An 18,456-nucleotide genomic window follows, 5' to 3' on the forward strand; every position below is an offset into this window, starting at 1 on the left:
GTGGCTGAAAATCAGTTGGGGTCTGAATGCAAAAAAGAAGAGGTTTTATGTATATGAGGCAGAAAATGAAATTCATTTGGGTGGCAGGAAGAGTGACCTCGTCACCTATTGATTCCAGTCTGTCTGAATGGCAGATCATCAGAATGTGAGAAGCACAGTAATTATGAAAAAGTATTAAGCCACCTTCTTTTGACAAACTTTTGACATACCCCGAACTTCCTGGGGCTTCAGATTATAGAGAGCAATATAAAGATTGTTTATCTTATTTGTATTTACTGCCAGGGGTATTCCAGGTATGTCTTTTAAATAGGGTGATACAGGAGGGACCAGGAACCAAACAGGGGATAGGGGGTTGATGTGAGATCAGAAAAAAAAAAAAAAAAAGGGGGGGGGGGGGGGAGTGCTGAAACAGGCTTAGAAAACATTAGACGTGATTTTGAAGCTTTTTGTGCAGTGTTTGTATTGAGTTGAATAACCCACGAGTATTTTTATGCTAACTGGCTCTGCTGAGCAAATCTGATTCATCATTAGATGAAAGCAAGACACTGAAAGTATCAAGGTTAATGCGGTCTTTCAAAATCGTAGCAGGCACTGGTAAAACGATTAAAACGCATTCTCAGGAATAGCTCAACATTTTCTGGAAAAAGAGAGCAGTAAAACCTCCTCTAACTCTCTCCAAGATAAAGTGAGCAATGCACAGCTTGTTAAAAAAATGGCAGGAAAAACAAACAAACATGTAATAGAGAAAAACAAAACAAAAAGAAATGTTTCCCAAACAACATGTGCCAAAAGGCAAGCTTTTGAAATCCTAAAAATCACAGCATTTTTACTAGTCATCATGTCTTCTGCTGTGGGGTTGAGATGTCATTATTTAGTTTGTTGTAAGTCCGTTCTGACAGCAATTTCACACACACACACACGCACACACACACGCACTCACACCTGAGATATTTATTACTTACTTTTAAGTGAGCCACTTGCCAGTGTAGAGTTCAGATTAAGGACGATTCCCACAGCACAAATCTGGTAACTTGGAAAGACAGTGACTAGACATCTCAACCAAGGCAGTGTAGGAGGGCGACTATAGATTTTTTTATTTTTTTTAACTTGCAATGGCTGCTAATTAATTCTTTATGTGCTGCACTGAGAGCCGTCATACTAATGGTGTTTATTTGGGTTTCAGTCAAGCAGCTGAAGGAATAGATAAATGTCTGAAAGAGGGATGGGTTTGCTGTCCCGAATTTCTGTCTGACAGCCACAACAATAACAGCTTTTGCTTGTTCCCCTGTCACTTACTGTAGCTGACAAGTTGTTCTGAAATCCAGCTCTAACAACGCAAGACTGCTGCTCACATTCAGCTCCTTTCACTTCAAGGCTTTTTCACATTCTTGACATCAAAATAACACAAACAAGTACACGTTTACTTGCTGTTTCATTAAAAGGCTGTACAGACAACTTGCGAGGAGAATAATCGCATTCAAACCTAACTAATAATATACATGTTCTGCTTTGAATATTCTTTTTTTTTCTCTCTAGAGTGGGACAACACTGAGCCCTTTTACTCCAACACCAAATAGTAGTTTGAAAATAATAAAAGTCTTTAGTCATTCCATCAGCTTTGTGAGATTGCAGTTCAAAATAAAGCAACATGCAGCAAGCAGTGAGGTAAAAATTTATGTTATGGTACTAATAAGCTCTGAATGAAAATGTTAACACCTCAGTGCACTGATGTATAATCTATGATGAGCATGCTCATTTCTTGTTAATCCCATGGCCCAAATGGCTAAAATCTTTCTGCTGCGCTTTTCAACAAAAATGTGTAGCTTTTATTTTAGTTTTACAGTAAAGTGGTGTAATGTTTGCCACTGTTGCATCCCAGCAAGAAGCTCCTGGGCTTGAATTCACCTGTTGGATGTATGCATGTTGGATTCATTTATGATTCAAAAGTAGCTTTAGGGTTTAATCTGAATGTGAATGGTTGTCTGGTGACCTATCCAGGATGTACCCTGCTATTCACCTTGTGACAGCTGTGATAGGTTAAAGCACCTCTGTGACCCTGAATAGGATAAGCTGAAGATTATATGTTAGGATATATCTGTAAAGGTTTGCAGGTTGCAGACTCAAATGGGAGCTTCAGAGACCAACAACTTCAGGAGCAAATAAACCTTTATTGAGGCAATGCAAGTGATCCAGGTGGTAGCAAAATAATATAACCTCACAAAGAGCACACACTAGCAGAGCAATAAGGACACAGTATGCGTCAACAAAGAACAGATGAAAACTGAGGCTTTAAATAGAATCAGAAAGATGTAGAGGAGATCTCCAACAGAGATGAACTCTTGACAAGAAGAACGAAGAAGACATAAGCAAGGCTACAGTCAACTAAAATACAAGAAATGTAATATATTGTACTCTAGACACTAAGGAAAACCAGATAACAAACATAGCAAGAACTAAAGACTAAACACAAACTAGCAAATAAGCACAACCATAAAATCCTTAATATAATTACAAAATTAAAAACTCACAGAAAACTCTAAAAAACCCAACATAACCAAAACATCGTGATGATATTAGAAGTGAAGGAATAAAATTGGCTGTCCTTTTTATTTTTCTTACACTTTCTGATGAAATGATATCATTCTGATAATGTATGCCGATTGGTTGTACAAGGATTTTGGACAGGGCGCTCGCCCTTAATGACACTGATTTCCAGATAATAACAACAGATGTTAGGAGGATAATTAAATCATAACCAAAACCTACATGTATTTAAAAAATTCAAAAAGACCACGAATATTCAAACTGGGTATGGTGCTCAAAGCATACCGCTTCATGGAGGCTTGTAGAAAAACTCTGCGGAAGCTTGTTTGATATGAGAATTACTAACATAAAGTGGCTTCATCAATATATATAGAAAGCCATTTTACAGCAATTAAATCTGTTTTAAAAAATCCCAAAATGGAGCTCCATGTCTCATCCACTTCAAACAAATGCCGTAATTGCCAGTAAATATACTTTTTTAACCCAGTGAGCATTTGTTTTGCTATAGCTACCTCAGGTTGTTTTCATTCTGGACTAATACATGAGCGCTCCCCATGAAAGAGTAAATTCCGAGAATAGAAGTTTACTTCATTTTAAATTTAATTAAAAAAAGAAAAAATATTAGCATAAAAGATCTCCCATTTAACAAAAGAGACCTCCAGCAGAACCAGGGAGGGGTAGCCATCTGGCACAACCGGGTCGAGGGGAAAGAGATGACAAAAAGAAGAGGCTTGAAAGACAACAAACAACAAAGGAGGCACTTTGGTGTGAGTATTGTTCAAATTAAAATTTACAGAGTTTAGGGATCGCCAAAGTGATTGCATTTCATTGTCAGGGGGAAATCTTCAAATTGTCAATTAAAGGTCCTGAGATATGACATCCTGCTAGGACACAGTATATAACACCAGAGGCAGTGTCATTCTACAACAGAAATGTCATTGCCCCTCCATCTGTTGTTTCAGATCAAAGCAATGAAAAAAAATATTCAGACAGTCCAACATCATCATTCCTACAGCCGTGCTGCTGCCACGGCTATAACATATCTTCCATGTACATGTCAACAAGTGCATCCAGGATGTGATTCATACACCTGCATGAAACGTCTAATGCATCTCTGTGCCTCAGTCTGATTAGGTCTGAAGATGAACTGTATAGTTTCTTATGATCAGAGTGATATAGGGACTTGTGAAACCAAAAAGACTGCTCTGAGATGTGTAGAAGGGTAGGTGGGGAACACTGAAACAGAGAGAGACAGAGAAGAAAGAACAATTAAGAAGTCTGTGCGATGGCTGGAGGAGCAGTAAAAACACACTTTGTTCTATTTATATTGTTTCTGTTTTCTTCATTTGGATTCTAAGCAGATTTTTATTTGTCTTTAGCTCAACAGTCTCAAAATCCCAAACTAACCTCAAGAAATATCCTTTTCTTTTTTTTTTACTTTGCATAATTTTACTTTTATTTATTAGTTGTAGGTATTGTGCTGAACTTATCCATAGGCTGTGTTACTCAGTAAAATAATTTAATATGCATTAGCCTTTTCAGTTTTTACAAAAAGTAATACATCACTCCCCATAAACAAATCATTTTCTAAACTGTTGTAAGTGTTGCATTGCTTTTATGTTATTCTGTGTAGTTGCTGGCTACTGCTATATGTCCATTATCTGATATATTAAAATACCAAATGTCAGCTATTGTTTAGTAGCCTGTTTAAGCTGAGAGCAAGGTCAGTGAAAAACAGCCTCTAGAGCATTTCCCAGAAAAATGGTTGGCAGTGATTCTACTGTAGGAATGAGTACAGGCAAATGACCATACATAACATTCATTCCTGCATTTGTTATCTGTTGAAAATGGAGCTTTGGTGCTTGTTCATCATGCTTGGTCTGGGATTCTTTACTGCTGTGATTTCCTTATAGACTGTTGAGCACATGGTAGATAACTAAGTACTGTTTGCTCTTGGCACATTCTTTTCTCTCCTTTACACACAAAAAGACACCATCTACTCTTCATGAAAGTAATTAAAGACCATAAATAGAAAAAGTAGTTGTTATATTAGAAACTGCACTGTGATTGATGAAAGTAGTAAAATAATGTGTTATAGTCCTGCATTACATCTAACCTAGTCACGCACCGTTGGTTGACAATAAGTAACGGTAACACAAGACTTACCCCTCACAGTCTAAGCACCTGTGAGGGTACTTAGACTTCAGCTATATAGCATAGGTATGTGTTTTTGGCTATGTGTTTTAAGGTTATTATAGTATAGATGTCTAATGTTCTGGTGCCAATGCACAAAACTGTGGTTTATCTGTCAAGAAATCTGGAATCCAGCCCAGCAGAGAGTTTCCTTACCAGCTGCTGGGGGGTGATTGTATTAAAGGCTGAAATGAAATCGATGAATAGCATTCTGCGGTATGTGTGAATGCAGAGTGCGGGGTGTAGAAGTTGGTGCTGTCAATGAAGTGGTTGGGGCCATATGCAAACTTTAGGGGGTCTAGTACGGTGATGACGGAGGAGAAACTATGTCTGACCAGTCGCTCAGTGCATTTCATACTCATTATGGAAGTCAGTGCTGCAGGGCGTTAATCCAGTTCACCATTGACTTCTTTGGAACCAGGCTTGATGGTTAGATTTCTGAAATTCATGGAGACCATAGCCTGGCCCAGGGAGATGTTGTCAGGGAGGCAATTTGCTAGCTGGTCTGCACAGACTGAATACTCTCCCTGCTGTCTGTACTGCAGCTTTGCATGAGTCGAGTCTGGATAGAGTTCCTTAGTGTCACAGAAGTTGTTGTGCCCTTTCTATGCATATTGGTGTTTTGTTTTCCTGATGACCTGATCTAAGAAGCCCTTCATCTCCCAACTGGAAGACACAGGCCATGTAGTGTAGATGTCAGCAAGGCTTCTGGTTGGCATTTGTGGTTACAGCCTTTACTGCAGTTATGTCCCTGATGCACTATGAACCCAGTCACTGAGTCTGTGTAGTCCCCCATGCAGATGTGCTGGTCATAGGTGGCTTCTTCCCTGAAAACATTCCAGTCTGATCTCTCAAAGCAGTCTTGTAGGCCTGTGGTAAATCTTTTCAGCCCAACCCTGATCCTACTTTGTACTGGCTTGGAGCGTTTGAGCAGTGGTCTGTATGCTAAGAGAAGAAGGACACAAAGGTGCACTGACTAACCCAGCTGTGGGAGAGGGATGGCTTTGTGTGAGTCACCATTATCGGTGTAAAATAGGTCAAGCGTGTTTTCAACCCTTGTGGCAAGTTCACATGTTGGTAAAACTTTGGAGTTACTGTTTTCAGGCTGACATGGTTGAAATCCACAGACACAGTGAAACAGCAATCAAGATGGGCCATCATTAACAGTAGCACAGAGGGACATGCACCACAGTAGTTTCCTTAGTATACAAAATGGGCAGAATCTATCATTTAAAGAGTCAAACTGTGCTGAGCAAAGATTAACTCATGTTGGCACATCAACACAGCAATCTTTGTTAATAAAAAAAACCCCACAAAGTCTGTGAGTGTGGTGCTTACCTAGTGTTGCAGTGCCTCTATTGTAACTGTGCAGATTGGTGTTAGCCCCTGTAGCTGGAAGGCTGTATCAGAGATATTATTGTGCAGCCACTTTTCAGTGAAGATAAACACACAGCAGTTCTTTATTTCAGACTCTTTGGTCAGATGCATAAATCAGTACAAGAAAGCCTAAATATGTTTTCTGAAATTGATGCAGGTACAACCAGAAGAGTTCAGCATTCTGCTAAACACGTGCTTCAACACTGTCTCCCATCACCCCGATCACTTCCCCCAGTTGATATATGGCCGTGGGGAAAGAAAGTGGGCTTCTTACATCCATACAGACAGACAAAAAAAAAAAAAAAAAACACAGCAGAGGTGGTATGAGTAATGGGGGTACCTGAATGGGGTCAATCTGGTGTTGTCACACTGAACATAGCTACCATCAGCCAGTGCCACAGGGTCCTTTATAGCCCCCCGCACACTATTACCCACCTGCAGACCCACTAGGCTGAGAAAATGGAAAGTACTTTTTTCTGCAAAGCCTGTTATACTTACCTTTGCTGTTTTTTTAATCTTTTCTCTCTTTCTTTTTTCTGGCAACTCAGATACAAAACATCATACACTCTTAGTACAAAACCCCATTGTTTTCTTGTCAGTGCTTTTTGACTATATTCCGATATAATATTACAACTTCCCAATGTTGAACAAATGTTGAACTACAGTTTCCCTGTAGAGATTAATAAAGATTTTTTTCCCCCAATATCCGATTCTGATTTAACCCAAAGGAATTCCTCTGACTGTGTGTGAAGGCACAGTGCATGCTTGCGTGCTCATTCAGTACATCCATAAATATTCCAAGCCAGATAAATGAGACATTTTGCTAGTTTGGGCACATGTGCAAGTGCATGTGTGGTTATGATTCGGTGTCAGTAGAGGAGTACTCTTGCTTGGAATGTGTTCATACATGCAGCCACGTGAATGAAGCTGAGATGTTGGAGTTGAGCTGTGAAAGTGGCAGCTGTCAGCACTGTGGTGTGTGTGATGTATGAGTTCATCCGTCACTGCGAGACCCCTTTCCGAGGAGGGGGTGGAATAGCAATCCAAGATCATTTCCAATTCCTCCCTCGGCCAATTCTTGTCTTAAAATATGTTTGTTTGTTTTTTATTGTTTCTTGTGGAGTTTAATTTGCATTTCTTTCTCTTTTTTTTCCTCTTTGTTTATATGTTTGCAGAGATGAGTGAGACTGGGTAAATATTGGTAGTTTCTTCTCCGGCTTTCTCCATGTTTGGGTGTATTATGATGCAAATGTTTGTAGATGGGCTACACAAGTGAGAAAGTGGGCATGCAATCCCAAGATTAAACTGGAAAACGCATTATTTCAGATCCATTTTTAAAGCCATATGAATCATTGATGATGTTGCAGATGTGAGCAAAAAATACATTTAAATATAAATATATACAGACTCACTGAGAGAGTCTCACTGATCTAAGTATGTTAAATGCAAAAAGCACCAGTGTTTTAACATTTATGAATACATATTCAGATGCATACATTCCTTTACTCCTGTGTAGCTTCCTGGGACTGAATATCAGGGGATCCAGTGGTGCTGAGAGGCTGCCAGCTGGCCTCACTGGGGTCAAAGACCACAGAAGAAGAGAAAAGCTGCAGAGCTGCACTATGACACATATATGTAAAATGTAAGAATTTGTGGGAAAGAGAAGGAAAGTGGATGCAATATTGTTTGTTCAAAAGACTAAGATAAAGCTCATGAGACAGAATAAAATAAAAGAATGCTGACAAAAAGAGATCTCCAAAAAACCTCAACATAACAAAGTGTATTCCTTGCAGGGCAAAGTTGCTGATGCTCAGCGTACTATACTTTCTTCCGATCCATACCCTTATGTCTCGATTAATAGGCAGTTAAAGGAGATTTGCATAATGGATGCTTAAACAAAAAAGTTTTTCACATGAGTCGCTACATTTGCTGACAACACTCTCCAAAGCCTCCCTTTTTCTCTGCGCAGGAAATACGGACAGCCTTGTGTACTGTATGTCTTTGAGATAAAGTGCAGCAACAGAAGGAGATATGTTACCTCATGTCCCTTTACTTACTCCCCACTGAGTAGTCATCACTAGGATCCCTTTACGGCTGTCCATTCTGTCCTCATGAATTACATCTCACATAATTTCCACCTTTGTTCATGTACGGTGGTGCCAAGAGCCCTATGTCTGACACATGCATAAATCAAAGAGCAATTCATCGTTTGGATTAAGCTTGTTGAATGCAAGCTATCTCTGGAGTCACGCTGTAAAGTATGGACCTGAGCCTTCTATACACACCGTGCCAAGAGCCCATGCAGAGCCAATCACAATGCTTGACAAGTGCATATAAGCATGTTTTATATTGCTAGTTTTAGACATCACCGTGTTTACATCAGTCATGTTAGCAGAAGGGCAGATGCCCTTCAAAAACAATGCATCATGCACACTGAGATAAAGACGTTGCACATTCCAGTTTTTCCTCATCTTAATACCCAAAGTGTTTTCTGTTTGAGTTCTCTTTTTATCATTTCTATTCCAGGGCATTAATTACTGCCATGTTGTTGGATGAAGCTAGCATTGCAGAGATAGTTACAAGGTGTCCTTTGGCAGATGCAACAATATTGGATGCCATCAGATAAAAGCCCTGTTTTAAAAAGCAATAAAGTCCACATTAGGAAACTGAGGATTAACTCAGCATTCATGTGGTGAAAACAAATTCAGAACAGAAAATCAGAAAATACAACTTTTTTAAGCTGAGTTGGGTTGAGTTAGTCAGATGAAGGTTAATATTTGGTCAACTGTAAGAGAAGTTTGAGTAGATTAACACATTGCAAATACATTTTTTTAAACATTTTAAAGCAAGGATTTCCATTACTAGATTAGGCCTCAGTCACACAAGCTTTGAGACCTTGTGGGTGATCATCTGGTGACCAACAGATATGGGTGAAAAATATTTATTCCAATGTCACACAGGCTCAGAAATGGTCAGGAAAAATGTCCATTCTGCGACCAGTTGGAGAGTGGTTTCTGGAGATTGCTGGCAGTCTCAGAATCAGAATCAGCAACTAATCCCTAAGGAAATTATGTGGGTTGCAGTTGCTCCAATACAGTGACAGTAACAGACTAAACTATTTAAATAATACAATATGTTACAGATTTACAAATTCAAGAAATAGCACTAATATATACAAGTCACTCAATAATAAACATCAAGGCGCGATATTGGTGAACTGTGAAAAGTGTCACACGAACCAGAAATGGAGAGCATTAGCCTTTAAAGTAAATTTGACTTCAGCTCAGGGGCAACTTTTATTTTGAAGGCTAATTTTCTCTGTTACTCTGTTTGCGTTGCAGTTTCTCAAGTTTTATGGGGTAATGGTTAGTGTTTGCAGACAAGTCAGTGGCTTCCGTGTCAACAGCAGATGACCAAAGCAATCACAAGGAGGTTTTTGGTGCAGCAAACACTTTATGACAGATTTCACCTGGCAACAGCCAGCAACCGACCGTTGCAATTTTCTTCCTGGCAACTGGGGGTTGCCAAGGTGTAACCAACCAATCTCTACGCCTTTGTGACTGAAGTCTTAGTTAGAAAAGATTTTTTATCAGCAGTAATTATAATACCAATTCAAGAAAGGTAATTATTTGCTGAAAACACGAAGTTAACAAAGTCACTGGAATGATTAGCTGACTCAGGAAATCTGACCAGGAGGGCAGAACATGAATGCAGGGTAAGTTTGCCAGTCATAAGTGTACAGTATGTGTCTCATTTGGGAGATCTGTGTTTTGCCCGTTGTCAGCTAGTTTCATTTTCACCTCTTGCTGATTCGGTTTAGACATGACTAATTTCTTAGTTTAAAGGAAAAGGCTATGACCTGGTTTAACAGTCCCTATTCATATTAGCCCAACACACTCAAAATTGACACTCAACAAGAATATTTAAAATGTTGAGTGTTGGGAGTTGTAATTATGTTATTATGTGTTATTATGTCCATAAACAAGGTCACAGAAGGACAGCTGGTGTGCCTATTCCAAGAACAGCAGTATTTGACATATTTGAATGAGAATGGTTCCACTGTTATTCGCAGCAGCACAAATCCAGGCGTAAGAAATGACTAACAGAGGCAAATAAATCATCTATATTCAGTCTCTTCGCTTGTTGTCCAAAGCACTTCCATGGCACTAAGTGCCAAAGTTCTTTGTTTTGGCTACATTTGGAGAATGTGACTTGTGCAGCAAACATATATTGGCATATTTCAAAATAATTGCATGACATCTATCTCCAAAAATTGGGTTACATTATATCCCGCTACGTGTGCCTTTCAGTGTGGGGGAAAAGAAGAAGATGAGCAAAAAAAGAAAACAATAAATTGTAGAACTCAACAGAGTTTCACATCGTGAAATGATATTAACAGCACTATCCAAATCACTTTGAGGCAATCAAGCTTACTGTGCACAACAACCAAGCCCCCCCACCACTTATTCTCGCCAAGAAAGAAATGGTAACCAAAGGCCAATATCTGTGGATGAGGCATAGAAGCCTGTGGGATTTGCACAATGTTGCAAGGCTGCCCCCTAATTAACTGTATTCCTCTGACAAATGCTGTTTGTTTGTGAAAGTTCTGCTTTCATTTCTTGAACTAGCTTTCTGCACATTATGGTCTTTGCTTCCGACCAGATTAATGGCCAGTAGAAGTGCGGTCGCTGTGATCCTACCTGACCTGTCTCTTCATCACCAATGTTTAATAGGATGTTGCCATTAGCAACACAAACAACCCTTTTGCAAGTTGTGGGCTAGCAAAATGGGAAGCGGCAGAGAGCGGAATGGAGGATGCTTTAAACCACTGAGCTCTTTGCCGCTGCTATCAAGTGTCCACAATTTTCTCTTGTCTTAAGCAACACATCTTGTTGAAGACAAAATCATAAAAATACTTTGATCCCAAAGGCCAAAAAAAAGTATATTACTGTTGTTCTCGGTTGGCTGAATTCATAATTTTTTTTGGTCCTCCAGGCTTCTTGGTGTCTCTATCACTCTGTCTTGTGTTTGTCTAATGGTTTCTGAGTGAGCAAAATTCAGTGTTAATGCATCACTACTGCTTGTCAGGTCTGCTGAAATGGACTTTGAAGAGCATGTGATAGGACACAAAGCTAGAGGAAATGAACAACCCAAAACCCACACCATGACTTTATTGACAGACTGTAAAAACTCTTGACAAAACACAAAAATGTTTTTCTCATTCTGCTCACTGTGAAAATATGTTGACTACTTTTAATGTAAAATCATTGTGTCACAGTATCATTATTCATTCTACACAAACGAGTACTGCAATTCAATGTAGATAAAGCTATAAAGGTTGGAATTATTAACACACGCTGCTTTCTTTAGTCAGTTATGACATTCAGTTTTACCTGACACAACACAACACAACACGACATCCTGCATGTTCACAGACCTCATATGCATGTGATCACATTCACATACACATCCACACTTTAGATACAAGAGGATAGCAACTAATTTCATAACAAAACATGATAATATGACCTTTTGAAAATCATTAAGGCTAGCAATTTGATTTGTTATGGATATATTATTGTCAAAAGAGGACATTATGTCAGAAATTCATTTTAAAGACATTTCCCAACGGAGAAGACCACTATGTGCAAACGTCTTCTTCTGTGATCAAAATTTCCATTCCATTCTTTCTTTAGGTGGTCTTGTCTTCTTTTACTTGGCATGTTGTTATCTCGCCCTCTTTTCTTCCCACCTTTCACTGTTTTAATCCAGCACCATCCTCTCCTCATCTCTTTTTTCTGCAACAGCTTTGCTCTGCTATTCCTTTTCCATTTCACTTCTCACTGCATGCACTGTTCTTGAACTTCATTTCCACTTCCATTAAATCTATATACATTCATCTCCCTGTTTCTGCCCGTCCTTCGCTGTCCGTCCCATGTACCTCTTTGCTGTTTCTATTTCCATTTCTTGTCATCTTTCTGTCTTGCTATTGTTTACGCTGTGTGACTATGTGTAGCTCTGCTGGTACTATGCAACTCTTTGTGGTCTGATGCCACCAGACAGATGTTTAGAATTTTGTGAGATGCATTCTAATATCAATATAGCCTGAAAAAGGGCTATATAAAGGACTGAAACTTTTTTTCAGCTGTATGCCAACTTTCAGAAACAAAACGGAAACTTGTGAATGTATATACTTAGTTTCCAGTTGAAATTAAACCTAATTGTAGCTTAATTTTGTATTCACCTCACCACTGCCCAGCCAAATGTGGCTGCTTCAATTCTGTTCACAAGAACACAAATCCACGATTTTTTCCTTTTTTCCTCTCTGTCCTGGAAATATCTAAACAGATTGTAACCAAATGTAAAATATAAAAAACCTGCTTAAGATAAAACTGTCATTTATTAGCACCTACATTTTGCTAGACAATGTCTGTAATTTTAGCCTAAAAGTATTAATATGTAGCTGCCTGTTGTAGTTACTTAACATTACAGCACAGAGTTTTTGAACCTTTATTTATACAAGTAGTCCCAATGAGAGCAGTGTTGGGAAGGTTACTTTTAAAATGTATTCCATTACAGAATACAGAATACATGCCCAAAATGTAGTTGCTGTAACGTATTCCGTTACGTTACTCAATGACAGTAACATATTCTGAATACTTTGGATTACTTAATATATTATCATGCTTTTTACAACAACGTGAATGTACTATTGCTGTGTGATTTATCACTATTACTGAAGGTCCGCGACTCCGAACTGTAGTAAAGGGACCTCTGACTAATAAGGCGGGGTCCCTGTCGGCTCGTAGCCGAAAAATAGCTTTACTTTGTTGTGTGGGTCAACTTTTCTTGCGAGAGACAGAGAGAGGCGTTGAAAGACTGCTCCAACGGAACTTATTGTTTCGGAGGAAAACACGAACACGGTGTACAGTCGAGTCTTAATAGCTTACTTACAGCTGGGCTCGTCAGGCTCTCTTCTTGGCTGAAGTGGTTATTATTATATTTACATGCTTCCAGCTCCCGTTTTTCCTCGATGACAACTCGTACCTTTCCACTCCCCTTTTTCTCCCTCCTCGCGCTCACAGACCCATAACGTGTATGACAGTCCATTCTCCCTGCAACACGGACTACACTGCCCCATGATGCTACATTCTTTAGAGCTATGCTTGTAGCATTCTGCCTGTTAGCTTAGCACAACAACAACAACAACGAAAAGGCGCTCTCTCACCCAGGAAACACACAGTCGCAGAGAGAGAGAGAGAGCGTCGCCCTGTAACCATGGCAACCGTACCGCTGCCGCCTGGAACAACAGAACGTAGCTGTCAAACAAAACCCAAACAGTCCTGACCCGCGACAAAATGAAACAGGAAAGTACCGCCGTGTAATCCATTATTTTCAACAAAGTAACTGTATTCTGAATACCACCTTTTTAAATGGTAACTGTAACGGAATACAGTTACTCGTATTTTGTATTTTAAATACGTAACGGCGGTACATGTATTCCGTTACTCCCCAACACTGCCAATGAGACTTCATACCTCATTTACAGACTAGACAAACATATGAAAATTACAAGAATAAAAGAAACACTGAAATAGTTTACACAATCATATCATAAACAAGAATAAGTTCCCAGTAATAATTTCACAAAATCATTTGTACATATTTTAAAGTCTCCAAATGAGAAGGCTGTAATTTTTACAGTAATTACCCATCCATTTATTTTTCTAACCAGTTGTTCAGTTCAGGGTTACAGGGGTGCTGGAGCCTGTCCTAGCTGTCACAGGGTGACAGACAAGATACACCAATTTACGACCACTGATAAACCTCTCGTGCATGTCTTTGCTGGAGGAAGCTAGAGTTCCCAGAGAGAATCCATGCTGTGCTTGCATGGGTTCTCTCTGGGCAGTGGCTCTGTTTTCTTTTTAACAGAATACAAACATTCACAGCTGGCTGGGGCAGTGAGGATGTGAATACAAAATTAAGTTACCATTCATTTCAATCGCAACTGGAAACTAATTACATATAACACAACCGTGTTTCAAAAAGTTGGCATACATCTGAAACAAAGTTTCAGTCCTTTATTTGGCAGGCTACACGGATATAAAAAAAAAAACATGCTGGCAAAAAAAATAAAAAAGCATTCCTGTCTGGTAGCATCAGACCACAAACCATGAAAACGCCACAAAAAGGGCCCAAGCTGGCTGGTTGTTTTGAACCCAGAACTTTCTTGCTGTGTGCTAACAACTGCACCACTGTGCTGCTCTTACCTGGAACTATTATTCGTTTATCACACTAATAACCATGCAGCAATGTCCAGTGTTTCAGTGAAGTGTTCCATTTTTGGTTACTGCTTAAAATCTCTGTTATAACCTCCAATAAATTTACATAGGTAAGATTTTCTCTTAAAAATCTAATGTTCTGTTTTGTTTGCTCCCATTCTTCTCCATATGTTTTTAATAAACTAGGCATACTAAAGGTATTATAAAATAATGTGTTTAGTACCTAGTTTCACATTTCACTTAGTCATTTATAATTCTGGTTACTTTTTTGTTTGGTGAATCACGAATAACAATATGATTAATTTTTCAAAATGTCAAAGATTACATCCATGCCAGAAAAAATATTCTAATTAATTACAAAGTTAAATACCAGCTTGCCAGAAAAATTTTGTGCAAGTGCTTCAAGCAAAATCATCTCATGCATGATGTATTAGAATGTCATATGCCTCTTTGATTATAAGGGAAGTACCCATTTTCTTGTCACTTGTAAAAAAAAAAAAAATAGTAAATGTTTAGTAAGCTTTTCCCTGGACAGAAAACTTTTCATAAATGCTTAAACTTTAGTCTTATCGGACAAGGGAGAAGACAGTAGTGTGATATATGAAAATGTTTTATTATTTCTTTACTATGAGAACTTCATTTTACATTAGTGACACTTGATCATCAGTGCAAAAACTGAAGTACTTGAGTCAGCTCAGCTTTGGTGATAGAAGTCACCATCATTTACTGTAGCGTACCTACAACATCAAACAGCAGCTGTGTTTTGTTAGCATGTTGGAAAAAAAAAAACAAAAGTATGGCTTTATGGCCTTTTTAAATATGTGTGTTGCTATTGGTAGTTGCAAGCATGTGTGTGTGTTGTGTATTGCAAAGATACAATCGTCCCTCTGTAAAACTCTCATTGCTGCTACAGTATCTGTGTGGTGGCACAGGGCATCAGTAAAATGCTAATTAGATGCTGCAGTGGAGCATGGGACAGAGCAAGTGGACAATCACCACAGTGAGAGATAATTTCACACTCTGTGCCCTGACAACTGTCTAACGGCTGCTCAAAGCACAACTGGCAAAGAGGGCCTGCTCAGCAGCCTCACTTCAAGCTTAACCACAGCAAAAACACATACTATACAAGCAGCACTGCTGGCAAGCATCCATTCCATCAGCAATATAACAATCTAACAAAAGCTACTTTAACTCTTTGTTTTTACATTTGCAACACTAATATTCATAATATATTATGAATAATATTTCAGTAGTATGGATATGTGCCTTATTTGACAGCTGAGACCTTTTCCATATAAAAGTCTTCCCTTATTCTGAATCTAGGTTGAAAACTGACATATCTTGACCTCATGTACCTGAATTTTCTTTCCTATCTTTATACAGTAGTAAGATGTATAGCAACAGGGGTTCCTGTATCTATCAAGACTATCTAATACAATATGCTGATGATACAATTTACTTTATTACAAAATAATACAAAGAAAATGCATTTAGGGAATATTCCAGAATATATACAGAATACAAAATAAGTCATTAACTATTTCTTAAATAAAAGCAACCCACAGCAATGCACTGTCATGGTTCAAGGTTTTGTTTGGGGTTTTTTGTTGTATTTTTTTGTGTTTTTATTATATTTGTTAGATTTGTTGCATTCCTAGCTTCTCCTGACTTCAGTATTCCCAAATACAATATAAAGATAGACCTAGCTACCAGGTCCGAAACGTGAAGCCAGTACAGAAGTCCTTTGAACTTTTTAATGACCAACAGAGCAGACTGAGGCCTATCTACGGGAAAACAGCCCTTGGTTCTCTTTTTCTGTGACCTCAGTTAAACAACTTCCAGAGGATGTTAAGGACTCAATAACTGGTTTCAGATCAAACAGTAAACAACAAGATGTTTATTTTATAAATAATGATAATTATTATACAGAAAGGAGGATTAATCAGTATATGCTGTTGTTTTTAATTTTACTCTCAGCAAGTTTTAGTTCTTGCTTTTGTTCCTTTAACTCTCCTTTATGACAGAAGTCAATTCTGCTCATCTGAATGTTGCATTTTCAGTGAGAAAAAGTGTTTCATCAAGCGACTTCTTTGGTCGCCCACTGAAAACCAGTGATGGGAATAACAGCATTACAAGTAACGGCGTTACTTTTTTTCAGTAACGAGTAATCTAACTAATTACTATTCCTATCGTTACAACGCTGTTACCGTTAGTAACAAGAAAATGTGGTGCAGTCGCGTTACTATTTTTCAACAAACAGACAGCTGAAGCTGTGTTCAGCTTACCGCACCTTATATCAGTTGCACGGAAGTAGCTGTCTTCGTAAGTACTCTGGGCGCTGCAGCTTTAAGCACCTGCGCCCACTCTTTCTGGCAAACGATCACTTTTTGGCACAACACCTGGAGCTAAGCGGGAAAAACAATGGCATGAGTGCTGCTGTTTGACTGAGGAATGACAAAGTAGTCCTGGTAAGCCTATCACACGACCACTTTAAGATGACAAAGCAACAAGGTGATTTATACCAATTTTTAAATTGTATTGATAGGCCACGTAAAACCATGATAAACAATATATACGCGTGTTTCTTCCTGAATAGTTTCGTCACGTTTGCTGTCTAAGGACAGCGCTAGCAAGCACTCTCTGCTTATGACCAAAAAATACAAAAAAACAAAACAAAAAAACAGCCCTTTTGTGTTGGTGGAAAAATGTAACATGTCGAACAATCAAAAAATGATTTGGCGACATGACGTTTGGTTGTTTAGGAAAAGGGGGAAGTTTTAGGAGTGACGGCGAGAGAGAGAGAGAGAAAGAAAGACAGCAAAAAAGACAGAGAGCGAGTTTAGAGATGTGAGAGATTTGTGACGTTTAGCGTGTTTGAAGTGTAGTTGATGTGTTGTCTTGTGTAGTTAGTGTGTAGTGTTGTGGATAGTTTTGTGTTGTGTGTCAGAACAATGAGGCGACTGTTGTCTCCAGGTAAAAAACAGGAGTGATACACCTGCTGCTGTCAGACCTGCAGGTATCAGACTGTGATGTTCTCCTTTATAGTGGACAGAAATTTTTGGAGTGGCACAAATAATTTGTGTGGGATCTTATTGAAAGCAGAACAGCTGATTGTTCTGTAAATAGTTTGAAATGGTTATTTAAAAAAGGGTAAAAGGTAAATGGCTGCAAATAACTTTGTTGTTTGCAAAACTTGTGCATATGATTTTAAAATTGACAATTTATATTTGCATTAAAAGTTATGAAATATGATTCATTAAACATGTCTGTGGTTGTGTTTGTCTAATGGTTTCTACTCGGATTTTATGTTTTTTTTTGTCTGATTTTAGATCAATTGTGTTTAGGGATGGGTATCGAAAACCGGTTCTTGTTGAGAACCGGTTCCCACTGTTTCAATTCCTTGGAATTGTTTGCCATTTTTGCATTCCCTTATCGATTCCAGTCGCCCCGAATGACGTCACCACGTTGCGGAGCGTCATTTACCTGGCAGGAAACATGGCGGCTCAAATGCTCAAAAGTTTGATTATACTTTAGGAGAACGGATGACAACAGGGCAACTTGCAATACTTGCAAAGTGGATATTTCATTTAAGGGAGGAAACACTACGAATATGCAAAAGCATTTGCTCACAAAATACGCGATGACCTTAAATGAATGTCGTGTTTTTAATTCCACTCCGGACTCGTGAATCTCAACCCAGCAGCAGCGGTAACGTTTGCATGTCCTCTCCCGTTAATGCGGCAGGTAAATAATCAACTAACAGTGCATATTATGTTAGCGCGATCTGCCTTATTACAAAACCTGCCATTACTGTGCGTTTAGGTGACCATGATGAGAGAGACAGACAGAGTCTGGCTCAGATGCTGGCAGTTCTCGTTGCAGTCTACCGGTCGCATCTCCTTTCAGGCCTGGATAGACGAATGTCACCGAGCAGTGACTAAGTTTGTGGTAAAAGGCTTGCACCCATTTGCCACAGCAGAAGTGAATGTGTTTAATTGTAGGCAGGGACATTACTGGATATTCTTGTGTAATTGCTACTGAATAATTTATGTTATACTTT

Source organism: Simochromis diagramma, unplaced genomic scaffold, assembly GCF_900408965.1.
Source record: "Simochromis diagramma unplaced genomic scaffold, fSimDia1.1 OVJJ01000753.1, whole genome shotgun sequence".
Taxonomy (NCBI): domain Eukaryota; kingdom Metazoa; phylum Chordata; class Actinopteri; order Cichliformes; family Cichlidae; genus Simochromis; species Simochromis diagramma.